General features: G+C 41.8%; 1 protein-coding gene across 1 annotated transcript in view; it reads right to left on the reverse strand.

The window, feature by feature from the left end:
• GPRIN2 (G protein regulated inducer of neurite outgrowth 2) overlaps nt 1-13,187 on the reverse strand; it is a 32,205-nt gene extending 19,018 nt beyond the window's left edge. The window contains exons 1-3 of the mRNA XM_014940393.1: nt 13,060-13,187; nt 9,807-9,891; nt 7,705-7,819 (exon numbers count right to left, since the gene is read on the reverse strand). The gene's annotated coding sequence lies outside the window, so the exon portion shown is untranslated. The remainder of the gene's footprint in view (nt 1-7,704; nt 7,820-9,806; nt 9,892-13,059) is intronic.
• Between the last annotated feature and the right edge of the window lie 920 nt (nt 13,188-14,107).

Genomic DNA, 14,107 nt, shown 5'->3' on the forward strand with positions numbered 1-14,107 from the left:
CCCGATGCTTTTAGGAATACAAGATTGCTCCCTGAGTCTTCAAAATGGGCTGCAAACCCAGTCATTTTCTATGTGCTTCCAGGCTTTGTTCCTAAGACACACACCCCCATGCACTCACTGAGTGATAACTCCCTTGGGCTACAGGTCAGGAAGCATTTCAGGGGTTAACAGCCACGCACGGGTCAGCAGCAGCTTTCTGCCTGCTGGATTTCACTTGCCACATTTATTTCAGCAATGAAGCAGAGTAGGCACTTGAATTCAGCTGGTTTTGCTGACCTTGTGCGTCCTTCCGTTAAGGCCGGAAACAGAAGTTCCTTGAACCCGTCCCTTCCAGAGCACTCTTATCAGTGTTCCTGGAGGCCCAGGATCATGCCCAGGCAACTCTTCCCCCGGTGGTATAGCACTGCTTTGGTGCTGCAGGGAGAGGACAACTCCAGAGAATTTTGCTTCCTTCCTTATTGCAGCAAAAGACTTTGGCTGACATGATGAGAAACACCCCTGGCACTCGTAGCTATTCCAATTGTTCCATGGTTCCTAGTGTCCAGCTGTGGAACAGCTCAGTGTGTGACCCTTCCAGTCAAATGCATCTTCCATATTTGTCCCAAGTTGCCCAACTGGTGTCCCAAGAACATACAAAGAGTACAATGTGCAGATAATATTGCATTTCTCTTTTTCTTAAAGCCCTCTACAGGAAGAAGTTGCATATTTCTCTTGACCTGGATTTGGTATGTCCAGCAAGGTTGACTATTTTAATTAGAAGCACCAAAATGTGCTTACTGAAAGATAGTGGCGACCAACTTTTACCTCAACAGGTTACGCGTCTGGGCATCCATAACGATGCAACTGGCACAGAGCTTTTTCATTATACATTTATTGAGAAAAGGTGCAAAGATATCTCAAATTCACATTTGGAGAATTTATTCTGTACCTTTCTTTAACGAAGTTGACAGTTAAAGGTAACAGAGAAATCAATAGCCTACAGATACCTTAGGCTAAATCCAGACACTGTTGATGAATTTGCTTTGGGAAGAAAGGAAATGTTGTTTTCCAGCAAGATTGTTGCAGAACAGTTCTGTGACTGTTGCTCAGCCTCACTAGCATTCATGTTTCCCTGAGAATTCCGCCCAGAGTTTAAACATGTGAGAATGTGTGTAATTTCATGAAATTGAAGTCCTACACCCAGCCATGGAAAAGAGCTTTCAAAATTACTGTTTACTGATTTGGGTGCTTGAAGATCATAAGAAAGCAAGCCACAAGCCCCATGACTTTGAGTCACCTCATGTGAGGAAAGGCAGTCAGCTCTGCTTGCCTGCTAAAGAAGGACACCACTGGGCAGAGCTGTCAGACCCGCAGGCCAGTTTTTGTCACCTCAGCCTCCATCCCAGCAATCAGGGCTTCCACATCTGAGAGAGAAGCAGCCTACTCCTAGACCAGAAACCCTTTGTCTAACCTAAAACTCATTAACCCCACTTCAGCCAGCTACCCCTCTTCAGGAGAGAGTATGGGGTGGGAAAACCATCCTGATGTCTTGGTTCCTCTATATGAGACCTAAGAACTTTTACCGAAGCCCTCTGCTCGCCCCTTCCCATTTATAACCCTACAGCCTTTTCTTGCTCTGCCTGGACTGTCATTTGTAGTAACTTTTTCATGCCAGGTGGGGTGATTTAGACCTGCCCAGGCCACGGCTGCTGAAGTCCTCCATCAGCCTTGAACCCCCCGAGCTCTGCTGCTGGCAGAGCTGCTCTTTGAGGAGGCAGGTTCAAGTGTCCCCAGTGGGAGAATGCCCTGCTGGAAGTGCCCTCTGAGCTGACTCACAAAAGCCCTGCTTGCAATTTGTTCCTATATCTCTGTCCAGGGGCTCTGTATGTAAAACCCTGGAAGGCTGGTATTCGCTGTCTGCCGATTCAAAGCCACTTAAGCCAGTGAAACTGCACCTGCAACCAGCACGATTTTAGCTTAATGCATTTCTGGAATATGTTCTAGTCTCCAACAATAATGTAGCCCTCCAGGAACAATATTCTGTCTTGTGGGTAACACTGCTCGTTTGCCTGAATGTCATCTGCCACAGTCAATTTGGATCAGGTCTTAGATATCTCCATTGTAAAGTATTTTTGAGTGTTTCTGAAAAGTAATAGAGAGCGCCTTCAGTGACTAATGCACCATAGCCAAACTTAACTTTTGCTATACTTATAACCAGTCAGAAGCTCTCCACTCTAGATACTGCTAGTCCCTTATTGAAAATGGTATTCTGTATGCAGTGCCATACTGCATACGTCAGTTTTTGCTTATGTTCAGATACCCAAAATAATTCCATATCATCCGATATAGGAGCTAGCACAGCAAGCGTTTTCACACACACTTGACACAAGTGAAATGCACCTGAGGCTGAAAACATAAAACTGACCATCACCTTCCATTTGACATAAGAAGCACAATTATCTCTAACAGAGAATTTTACAAAGAAAGCCGTTCTGTCGGATAAGCAATATCACAAAAACTTGAATTTAAAATTTTAGACAAACATGCAACATAGGTAACTCAAACATAATTTACAGATAGAATCCATCTGATCACATGTTAAAGTTCCACTTCAGAAAGCAATGCCATTTATATATAAATACTTATTAAAAATATCTGTAACTGTAGACCATCTTCTCATGTACAGGAGTTATTTAAGAAAATGAGTTCTTCTCAAATTCTCACACTTCCTAGTACTGACTGACTAAGAACCGGTCCCAGAAAGCAGCATTTAGATACCGATGTCCAAATAACCATCAGAATCACGACTTACCTCTACTGTCATGTCCCAAAAGTATAAACCAGCCTGTGTTATTTCTGCATTCCTTCCCCTACCACTCCCGGCACTCCTCAGACTCACAGTGAAAACTTTACACAGCAGGGTAAGATGAGCACTAGTGCTAAGGCAGAGTGTGAACACCTGCGGGGGGGTGGGGATACGTGTGTGTATAAAACCACACCAACTTGGGCTGGCCTTGACTGCTGTAGAACAGTTTGCTTGGGCCAGTGTGCATGAATACTTTTAGCCTGCATAAGGCAACACTTGGCTCTGACAACTTGAAGATCCACTGGCAATTAGGAAAAAAGTGAGAGTGAACACGGCAATCTGTTCTAGTGATTAGTCAATATGGGGACAGAGGACTGGGGTCCAGCCTCTATTCTAAGGGTGATTTATTCATTTAATCCAATGAGCATTTGGTGTTTTAAAAGCTGAGACTGAACCCTTCCCCTAGAGATCCTTATGGCCTGAGTTGCACTACAATGCATACAATAGCCTAATAAAAATCACTGTTAAAAAGCAGTAACACAGCCTTACTCTTTATGGACTCCACTATTATATACAGAAGATAGATCAATAGAAAAAAAAGCCATTTTTACACATATAGTTAAGGATATGCTAGGTTAGTGGGCTGCATATCTATTTTTAGAAAAGAATAGCTGTCAGACACATTTAGAGTGTTTATATCTAGTGAGCTGTGTGATGACTTCTGCTGCTTCTGCCTGGGAGAAGATAACTGCTGGTTAGACAGCCCAATTATAGCAAGTATGGTCTATGAATAAGCCTCTATTCTGAAATTTTATTTTTCTGTGAAAAGAAAGATGATTTGTGTGGGTTTATCTCATCTGTTGGTTTCATAAAATCATTATGAAATCTGCCAGGTCATCTACATTCATCTTGGGAAGAATGCTGTAACACTGCTAGCATGACTTGTTTCAAGGAGCAACATAGATGTAGTACTCTTCTTTGTGGGATTAATCTTTTTGAAAGCTGTCAGGCTTTTTAGTACTGTGAAAACTGGTGGTTTTGAGCTGTGTCATCTCCTTTCTTTTTCATCTTGGATTTTAGAGCAGCTTTCTCAACAAAGCAGACCAGATCTTCTGCCTTTATTTTGCCCTGGCAGTTTGCAAGGCAGCCTGCTGATATAAGCAATCTCGTATATTTCAAAGACTTAGCAAATCTCTACATAGCACTATTTTTTTCTTTGGTTGTCAAATGAATAGAGCAACAGCTGATTATGGAGAATGCAAACAAGATCCCTCTTTTAAGCACACTTTGTTATAAACCAAAGATTTCATTACCTGAAACCATAAATCTTATCTTAAATCAAGGGACTATCACATGGGCACTCTGCTCTCACTTCTGCTTTTCCCAGATCTCATTTCCTCCCATGCACAACCACCAGAACATCTCCTCTGTTCTCTACAGTTGCTTAATATCCAGTAGCAAAAACTAATAAATAATCACAAAAAAAATAACCCTTGAAGCCAGTTTTGGAGTAGCTTTAAGCTGCCTTTCAGGCAATAAGGGCTTTGGCCTTTTTGAGAATTTAATCACGTGTTTAGCTTTGCTCTGCATTTCATTGCTAGCCTTCCATCTGTTCCGCTACTCTCAAGTGGAAAGGAGACAAGCCAGCACCACATAAGCCAGCAGGGCTCCCCAGGCCTGCTACCAGAGAAAAACAACAGTACAAAACATTACATTTTGAAAAGTCACCAATAATTCTGTCCTGACTGATCCACCAAGACACTCTTGCAAATTTGGATATAAACTCTTTTCAAAAGCATTCAAAAACACATCCATGTATATACTAAATCTCTTTAATTTACTTTTGCAAATGGTATGATTAAAAAAAAAAAAGATTTTGTCTTTGGACAACACATAGGAACAAAAGTATTAGAGTCTTTTCTAGATCTTAGGCAGTGCCCAGAGCTGAGTGCTGTGGGCAAAACATGCTGTACAGACAGCTCTGAAAATGGGAGTTGAGTATCTAAATAAAGCCTTGAATCTAATGCCTCAATTCCCAGATGTAAAATGAGGAAATGGTATCAGCGAGAAGCTGAGGAAAGCACCAAGGAAAACCCTGTACGAGAGGAAAGTACTGCAGCCTGGGAGCATAGTTTCTGGCCCCGATGCGCTTTGAAAAAACAGCTCTGCAGCTGCAGGAAAGGCTTTGTTTTTCCATGTGACCTGGAATATTCCCACACGATTGAGACCACAGTCATCATAATGTAGTTGTTTGTTGGCCCCACAGCCTGTGGATTGACTGCAGGCCACTCAAAACTCCTAAATCCAGGCTCCCTTTCCCTGGACAATATGCTCAGGCAGCACACCTAGCACACCTACCCACCCGAATTTCTGCCCCATGCAGCAGGAGCCCTCTGATGCTGGTGTCCCAGCAGCTTCTCTCAGGTGAGCTCAGGGCATCCCCCAGGATATACTGGGGAGAGGGTGTGATGGAAGGAAGAGAGAGAGGACAGAGGCTTCAGGAAAGTTGGGAGAATTTGGAGAGGATTTGGATCAAGTGCCCTGTGGCTGCCTATATTGGACCACCCCCATAAAAGGAATGACCCTTGGTTAAATGAAACAGAGACAAAATTATTATGCAACCAATATATCAGGGTGATGTTCCAAATTAGACACAAGCCAAGAGCAAGAGCACTGTATATTAAATAAGGCTTGCACAAATAAGACCTATAAAGTAGTGCACACAGATTCCAGAGCAGCCCCACAGCAAGGGAATAATGCTATTTCAAGTGTATCCAGTACCAATGCAGCGAGATGGACATAAGCCCCAGGCGAGCTCTGCCTGCAATAATCTGCAGGGTTGACTCCGTGACAGATTGCAATGCAGTAACAGTGTTTATGCAACTAAATCTTGTTCTAATCTATTAGTTTATGTAACCTTTGCTCATGGACGTACTGACTCATAGGCCTCAGGAATCTAAAGAAAATCTTTTTTAACTCTCTCCCATCCTTCAACCCCTGGTTGTCAAATAAACAAATAGATTGTCAGAGATCTCATTCATTCTTTGAGGCAAAACTACGTTGGGAAAAAAAAAAGGTATCAATTAAAGTCCTAGAAACTAGTGTATTTCTCCATACATACAGCCCAAGTTATACAATAAGCTGGCTAGTGGAAGGCAGGTGTCCTTCAGGCTAGCATTTCCAACCACAGACTACCATTTGAGCCACAGCCTGGGAAAGGGACAGAAATTGTTTACTTACTTAGCTGCTAGGGAAAAAAACATTGCTTTCTAGCATTCAGACATTGAGTAAAGCAAGGTAACAATATCTGTGGAAATGACACTGATTCTTCTTAATTTGAAAGATTTACTCCCATCCTTCTCCTATTTCTTGCATTTTCCTAGAACATTTTCACATCCATTTTAAATGAGGAGCTAACAACAGGAAGAGTGTGCTGCATTCTTGCTGCAGCAGTCAGAGCTGTAGTCATTATTACATGAAGTGTGCCCACATCAGCGTATTTTGGCCCCATCCTAGCTAGGCTCTAACCTAGATTTGTGAAAGGACTTGAGTTAAGATGAAGCTTTTTTTGGTTTTGGGGCGTTGCGGGGTTTTTTGGTTTGGGTCTTTTTTCTGTTTTTCTTTTTTTTTTTTTTGCTACCAATGGAACAGTTCACATAGCTGCTGCATTGTTGCCCATGTGACACTTGTTATCTACACTATACGTGATTTAATTTCTAACCCTTTGTATTGAGGACTCACTCGCAGGCCAAAGCTGTTTGATATCACTTGGAACTGAATGTATTTGGAGTCAAATCCTATTGTATTAGGTCATTAGGAGAGGTCATTATGTATTTTTGATGCATACTAGATACTATCAGCGCTAGACAAATATTTTGCAAATGGATCAGGTATGCCTTATTATTTGTTGCAAAAGCAGTGTAAGAACAGGCACAGTGCCTTTTTCTAGTGAGTTCCTTTACACATTAGGGTGTTCTCCCAGGGGATTCTGACCTTATTGAACCTTATTCTGGCAGAGCCAGCAGCTGGGTGCAGCTGGTGTCAGTCATGTTACAGCTCTGCCCTGGGCAGCAGTTTGCAGAGGGAGCCCAAGGATGGAGCCTCCGGCCGCCTCACAAAGAGAAAGGGATCACTTACGCAGATGAAATAAGGGCCTAATTATATGAAAAGTTGGTTCTTTTTTTCCCCTACTCTAAGGATTTTTAAAATTACTTTCTTACATCCTTGAACCTCAAGATGTCACTGCAGTCTTGCCCAGGCTTTTGGGCACCTTTTTTTTTTTTAATGCAAAAATGTATGGGATGACATCTGTAAATCTGTTGTTGCTACACACAGCAGGGTTTTAAATTCATTATGTATTCCAGAGGGAGTGAGAGTTAGGAAATATTGCATAAAATAAAAACTAGTCTTGCCTTAGAGAAATATTTGGTGCTCATCACCACAGCTGTGTGAATGGTTTATTTCCCATGTGTACATAAGTAATCTTGCAAGACCTTGTAGTTACAAAGTTTAGATTACTATTACCAAGGCCAGGTGGTGTACAAAACCAGAACAAAAAGCCAGATATTGTCCCCAAAAAGCTTTAAAGCCATTCCAGCCAGAGCTTTGCAAGTAATTTTCTCTGCAAAAATCTCTACAGGCCTTGTGCGCATCATCTGTGAACCTGGACACTATTAATAAAGTAATTTTAAAGGAACATTTTGTACTGTTTTTCTTAAAACAGCAACAGCTGCTAACTTTCCAAATACAATTTAGACTAGCAAAAAAACCCCAAACCATGAAAATACGTTCCACTAAAAGTAGACTTGGTATTTCTGAAATTCCTACTGTAAAACACAGGAAGGAAAAGTCAATTGAAAGGAGTAAACATTCAACATTTTCTGCATTGTGTTTTATACAGAATAAAAAAGGAAAGTCACCTTCAAGAAAACTTTTTGGCTTCCTCTGTCGATTCACACCAAAGCCCAACTTCGGACGGAAGGTGGTGCTGTAGCTTGCAGAAATTATATTCCTAGGCAACCCCAACAGAGCATGCTAGAAGCAAAAGGAAAAAGTATTAAAAAAAAAAAAGGGAAAACCTTTGAGTTCTGTAGAAGTGCTGATATGCAGACTTTACCCGTGTATACTTTCATATCAGTAGGTAAACTATAACACTGCTGAAAAGATTTGTAAGAAGGCACTAAAGAGAGAGAGAATGCATTGTGGGTTCATGTCTGCCAGGGACTTCAAATACCTAAGGAAAGATGAGTATCAAAGCACGGAAAAAATGTGTCTTGCATCACCTGCTGTGTGCAAGCTGTAGCAGTTTTTCGTGTGCCCAAGGCTCCATTGACCAGTTCTGTGCCAGAAGGAGACTGATGGGGCAGGAACACTCAGGTGGAAGGTTTGCCAAGGTCCAGAAAGCATCCTGCCTGCCTCTCCCTGAAGAATAGCAAGGCTCGCTGCAGTGTCAGGGGTTTTACCAGGCTAAGATGAAATACCAAAGTAGGAATCCAGACCTTTTAAATAGGGTTAATGCTATGTCCCTTCTTTTCTTCTTTTGCTGTCTTTCTCCCTAGGCCTTTCTAGAGGCACCAAACATGGCAGCTTTTGAAGATTTTTTCCTGTTGGCCCTGTCTCTATCCTCATTTGATGCCTGTAATTTTACTGGGAGAGCTGTTCTGGATTGCAGCCGAAAACACATCTTAGACTGCTTAGAGCTTCAACAGTGAAGCTGAGAGAAAACAATTCTGGCAGACTCATTCCCTTCTGGATGTACTTACTCTCCCACTGCCATCTTGTCTTTTGAAAGGAAACTAACAAATTATTCCCAGAATTATTCCAAAGGGCATTTTACGACAGAGTACATCTTCCTTTCACATTTTCGTTTCTGAAACAGTCAATTATCCGTAGCCTGCTAAAGCTAAGAACTAGATGTTAGTCCAAGGCCAACAACAGATTGTGGGAGAAATTCTTATCTCAGTTACACAAGTGTGAACCTGGAGAAACTTGTTATTAAACAGCCTATGAAATAAGGACAGCAATAACTATTATTTCAAAAAGTTTTTGTGATGGTTAACTACCAGGAATTAATGCTGGTGCAGAAATTGGGAGCCTGGGAATGAAAGGCACTATAGAAATTCCTAAGTACTCTTTATTTCTGCCTTTCACAATTATACTTCTTGATGTAATCTATTTGTTGTACTTCGGATGCCCACCAATGCTCCCTGCAGACCCTAGTCTATTTTCTCCCTGACTGATTCACCAAACTCAATAAAATTAGTCACATTTTAATGGGAAAAAAAAAGTCTACCTCTTTCTAGACACCATTCCAGCTGAAGGTACCACCAACATGAAAGTCAAAAATCCCAAATATAAGGAAGTGGGTGTGAAAACAGAACTTGAATACATTTCACTTAAAATGCCTGAATTTAAAGATCAATCTAGGGCTGCCAAAAGGGATTAAAGTTGCTTTTTTTAAAAAAAGGATAAAATTTTAAAAAATCCTTTCATTGAAAGAGATCTGTTGTAACTTTAAGATTATTAATAAATTAGACTTCTGAGGGAACCTGTCAACTGAAATATGCTAGAATTACTTGTGATTAGAGGGATCTACTGATGCTTGTGATTCTTCTCTAAGTATTTCTGTCCTGTCATGGGGTGTTCATAAAAACAGCATTAAGTAATTACACGCAGTCAACTTGATTGTAAACAGAATGATATAAAAGGTGCTGAACAAATATTTCACAAAAATATAAAATGTAAAAAATAGATACATTTCAATTTCACCCACTCTAGTGGAAATTATAAGAATATCATATGATTAATGATGCAAATGTGTTTGTTAAGTTGGTGTCACACGAGCAATGTGACAACACTGTTTTTAAATTAAAACATTTTAGAAAACTGTTTTGTGACAGAATATTCTTTAGTTTGAGTGTTCTTACTTTTTAAATCAATTCCTTAAGAGACTATAATCCATTTCCAGCTTCTCTATTTTTCAGTGTTAAACAGCAACATTACAGCAGATTTTCAGGCTTACCTTTTCTCCACATCTCTCCCAGTGACCATATCTGCCTTTTCAGCATCAGTTTCAGCTTTGCCAAAGCAGGAAGAAAGCCTCCACCCTATAGCCACAAAAAATGGTATCCTCATTTCAGAGTTCAAAACAAGACTACCTAATTACCTAAAAGCAAAGCAGTGGCAGACATACACAGTAAAAATTACAGTATTTGGTAACTCCCCAGATGATGAGCTGTACAGTATCATGAGAATGTATATTTTCAAAAATGCGATAGGAATGTGTCACCAGAGTTAGAAAAACAGAACACAAAGGAAAACATACTGAAGAAATACGTATTATATGTTACTATTTGGGAACTTCACTTCTTACTTTTGTTGCTAGTACCTCAAAAATCATTAAAAACCGGGGAGAATGCAGCATCCTTTACCCTGTATTCTAAACTAGGACATCTTGATGATTATTCTGAAGTATAGTAAATACAGTTTTGTAGTTACAATTGGAATTTTTATGTGGGTTTTCAAAGGCCAAGAAGTGTCATAATGTATAGTAGGAAACAGGGAACCTGTAAAGAATTAGAGCAAGGAAGGAGGTTAGTGAACAGGGCTGAAGGAGTGCATAATTGCGTTCCTCACATCCTATATTTATTTTGATTTCCAACTGGTGCTAGAACTCAGCACAGAAAGACTAAAGAACAGGAAGATTGTGGTACAGCACAGAATCAAAACTAAAGTTCCCTGCTTAGCATCTTTGCCATTAATTCCTTCCACAGGACCTTAGAGAGGGTGAGATTTGCCTCTCCAAGCTCACCCCATCCCATCCACTGACTTGTTGAAACAAGAGCTGAATCAGCAGATGGTTGTTGCTTCCCAGACGTACACATTTCACACCCTCTACACAAGCACAGCCTGTATGGGAGACAGAGACAGTGCATCTGGCCAGGAGAATTTCAACTGTTCAGAAGCATTCTGCACAGCAGCCAGATGTTTAAAGCAACTTCAAAGCACCCCTCACACAGACATAAAAGTGAACTCAAACAAGAACGCTGTGACAGAAGGCAGACAGTTCTTGGTCATGGCAGCCAACTCAAAGCTTTCAGTTGTCTCAAACTTGCTTATAGAAATTCCCCTGACAAGTGCAAAACTGCTGAGCAAAAAAGCCATACTTCAATATTACTATTAACGCAACATAGAAATAAGAATAGCAAAAGCATTGGCTATGAAATACTTATTCAATATATAACTATATTAAAAGTGCAAAACTGAAATATATGGAGCTTTTTCTTTTTAGAGTAAAAATTATCTAAATACTTCCTTACTTATAGAGGACTTAGCAATTAATAGAAAAAGCTCAGCATGCAGTATCTACAGCAGGGCATTTAAAATGCAATTGAAAGAATTCTAAGATTCCACAGAAACAGACGATACTTCATTAGAATCCTACCGGTTTAATTCCTACATATTTCTTTGGCTTTTAGATTAAATGGCAGTATGCAAATGTATGCAACAGTTGTGACTAGAACAAGCATGTATAATACAGAGAGTTGTTAAATTTAAGGTATGGATTCTTGTTGTACTCACTGAGAAGGAAGCAAGCATTAGCAGCAAGAAGTGGTGAAGGTGAATAAGGGCAGGTTTAGACTGGATATTAGGAAACAGCTGAGAAGGAAGCATGCATTAGCAGGCAAGAAGTGGTGAAGGTGAATAGACTGGATATTAGGAAACATTTCTTCACCGTAAGGGTTATCCAGCATGGGAATGGGCTGCCCAGGGAAGTGGCTGAGGCACCATCCCTGGAGGTGTTCAAAAGACAGGTTGACATGGTCCTCAGGAATATGGTTTAGTGATTTTTATTTCTTATTTCTTATTTATTTTTTTGTCAGAGTTAGGTTGATGGTTGGACTAGATGATCTTTAAGGTCCCTTCTGGCCTAGACGATTCTATGATTTTGTTTCTGAACTATACATGAGTAATTTTGTTAGTTAAGATCTAATGGCTGTATTTATTACACACGCAAGAGATTAAAGATCATTACATTTCTAAATACAAATAGGAAAAGCTGCGACTGCAATTGTCTAAGCAGACTTTCTGTGTTCCTTTGTGTTTATGCATTTTATCAAAAGTCTGAAACGAGTGCAGGCTAATTTCTTTTCCAAATTAAGCTACTTTCCAATCCTCTTTCTGAGGACGATTGTAGTTTTCGCAGTTACCTCGCACACCCAGTGCCGCGCAGGTGTTTTTAGGGGCTGGCCGAAGATGTACCCAGCACAAGGGCTACTTCTCTGCCTATTCCTCCCTGCCGGCCGGGAGCGGCGAAGGGCTCCTAAAAGCAGCCGGGGATGGCTGTCCCCCCGGGCCTGCTCTCCTGGGGCTGGCAGCGCAGGCTGGCTGGGCGGGAATAGCCGGGGTAAGGCTGGAACTTCTGCCCAATTCCTCCCTTTACTTTTTTTTTTCTGATGGGAACCGCAGATGTCTCTATTGTAACTCGCGTTTCCAGCCCCCCCCTCCCCCGGTGCGGGATGCCAGCGGCCGCGGGGGCGGGCCGGGCCGGGGAGGGGCTGCCGGTCCTTAAATAGCGGGTTGGGGGGGACCGGCTGGCACACCGCCGGGCGGGGGAGGCGATGGGAGCCAGGCCCTGGCTGCGGGAGCCCCAGCACCCATGCCCGGTAAGTGCCGGTGGGACGCGGGGCAGCCCCGCGGCGGCTCGGACGGGACCGGGAGGGAGGGTTGGGCTGGCTCCCCCCGCATCCCCCCTGACTCCCCCCGCATGCCTCCTAGCCCCCTTGCTTTTGCCCTCCTCGGGATAAAGGTAGCCGGCCCCGGTCCCCCCCTCCACCGCGTTAGCGCTTGGGGAAAGTTTGGGTAAAAAAAAAAAAAAAAATCAACTCAAACCTGCCTCTCACCCCCAAGGGCTACAAAGCTATCCGGGCGCTTTCGGGAGCCGGCTCAGGGAATAGCTGCCTGTATCCCGCAGGTCCATGAGGCATCTCCCATCCTCATTCCGTGCCTGGAGCACTTTGCTGTCAGAAGACAACTTGGTTCTGTGAGCCAGACACAGCAAGTGCAAAGAGTTTACCCCCAAATAACGTGACTAATTACCTTACATGTGTTTATACTGTAAACATGAACAAATCTGAGTATTTATATAGGGATTAAAGCTTTCAACGGAGAACTGCCAGGTCATAAATCTAAAAGCCTTACTCCAAAGTTTAAGAAAAGCATACCATCAGACAACAAGGGACCTAATCCCAAAGGAGGGAGACTATGATCGTTACCATTTCTCTGTCCTAGGATAAACCTGGTAGCAGCGGACAGTCCCTCCAGCACAGGCCACTTGGAGATGAAGTGGTCCAACAGGTCTCTTCCATCTCCACTTGCCATGATCCTGTACCACAACAGAATACAATACGTTAATTTCTTATGATGACAGGTAGTTAAAAGATATGTATTTTCTCCCTGCACGCAATGGATTCAACTTATTTCGATGGTTGATTTTGTGACTAGTGCTACATTGTGCCCTAAACTACTGGGTCTCTTGCTGATCTAATCACATAAGATGGACTAGAAGTGAGCCAAATTCTCCTTACCCTCATTAAATCATAGGTAGCTTTATTGAAAGGGGTAAGACTTTACCTTATGTCTACCACTCTGTCAAAATAAAAAAGCAGAATTAAAGCCAATGGCAGTGGGTGGGTCACGAATACTTAACAACATTCTCCAGTGAACAAATTCAGTACATTAAACTTATTAACGAAGAGATTGGAAACTCATTCTTACTCCAAAATCAGTGCACAGCTGCTATACTATATATTGCATTACAGCCTATCTCATCTTACTGTCCTTAATGGTAACTGGTGACAAACTGGTTATGGGGGAACACAAGACCGCTGCTGAGAGCATTAAAGACCTGGAAATGGAGAGGACAAGTCAAATAGACAGAATCCTGTTGCGCTTGCTTGAAGTGTTAACCTTTAAGATACCTACGTCAGACAGTAAAACCACCAGCCAGATAAACATTCATATTGTTGATAGTAAACCTGTACGAAGTGAACCATTACTTTCTATTATGTTCATGGCCATTAAACTAAAGCATTTTTTTTTTCTACATCAGGCGTTCTAAGCTGTAACAAAATGGCAATCTGACTGCAGACATACTCAAGCATGCCCTACAAAACTGAGAAACACACACATGGAATTTCCATACTCTGGACTACATTTGTCACACATTTCCTCATACCGTGCATTCTTATGAAAGAAAACTAATTTACCAGTGTAGCACAACCAGACTTGTCTCTCTATTAATATTAACTCATCCCAAATAGG

Source organism: Calidris pugnax, unplaced genomic scaffold, assembly GCF_001431845.1.
Source record: "Calidris pugnax isolate Ruff unplaced genomic scaffold, ASM143184v1 scaffold39, whole genome shotgun sequence".
Classification (NCBI taxonomy): domain Eukaryota; kingdom Metazoa; phylum Chordata; class Aves; order Charadriiformes; family Scolopacidae; genus Calidris; species Calidris pugnax.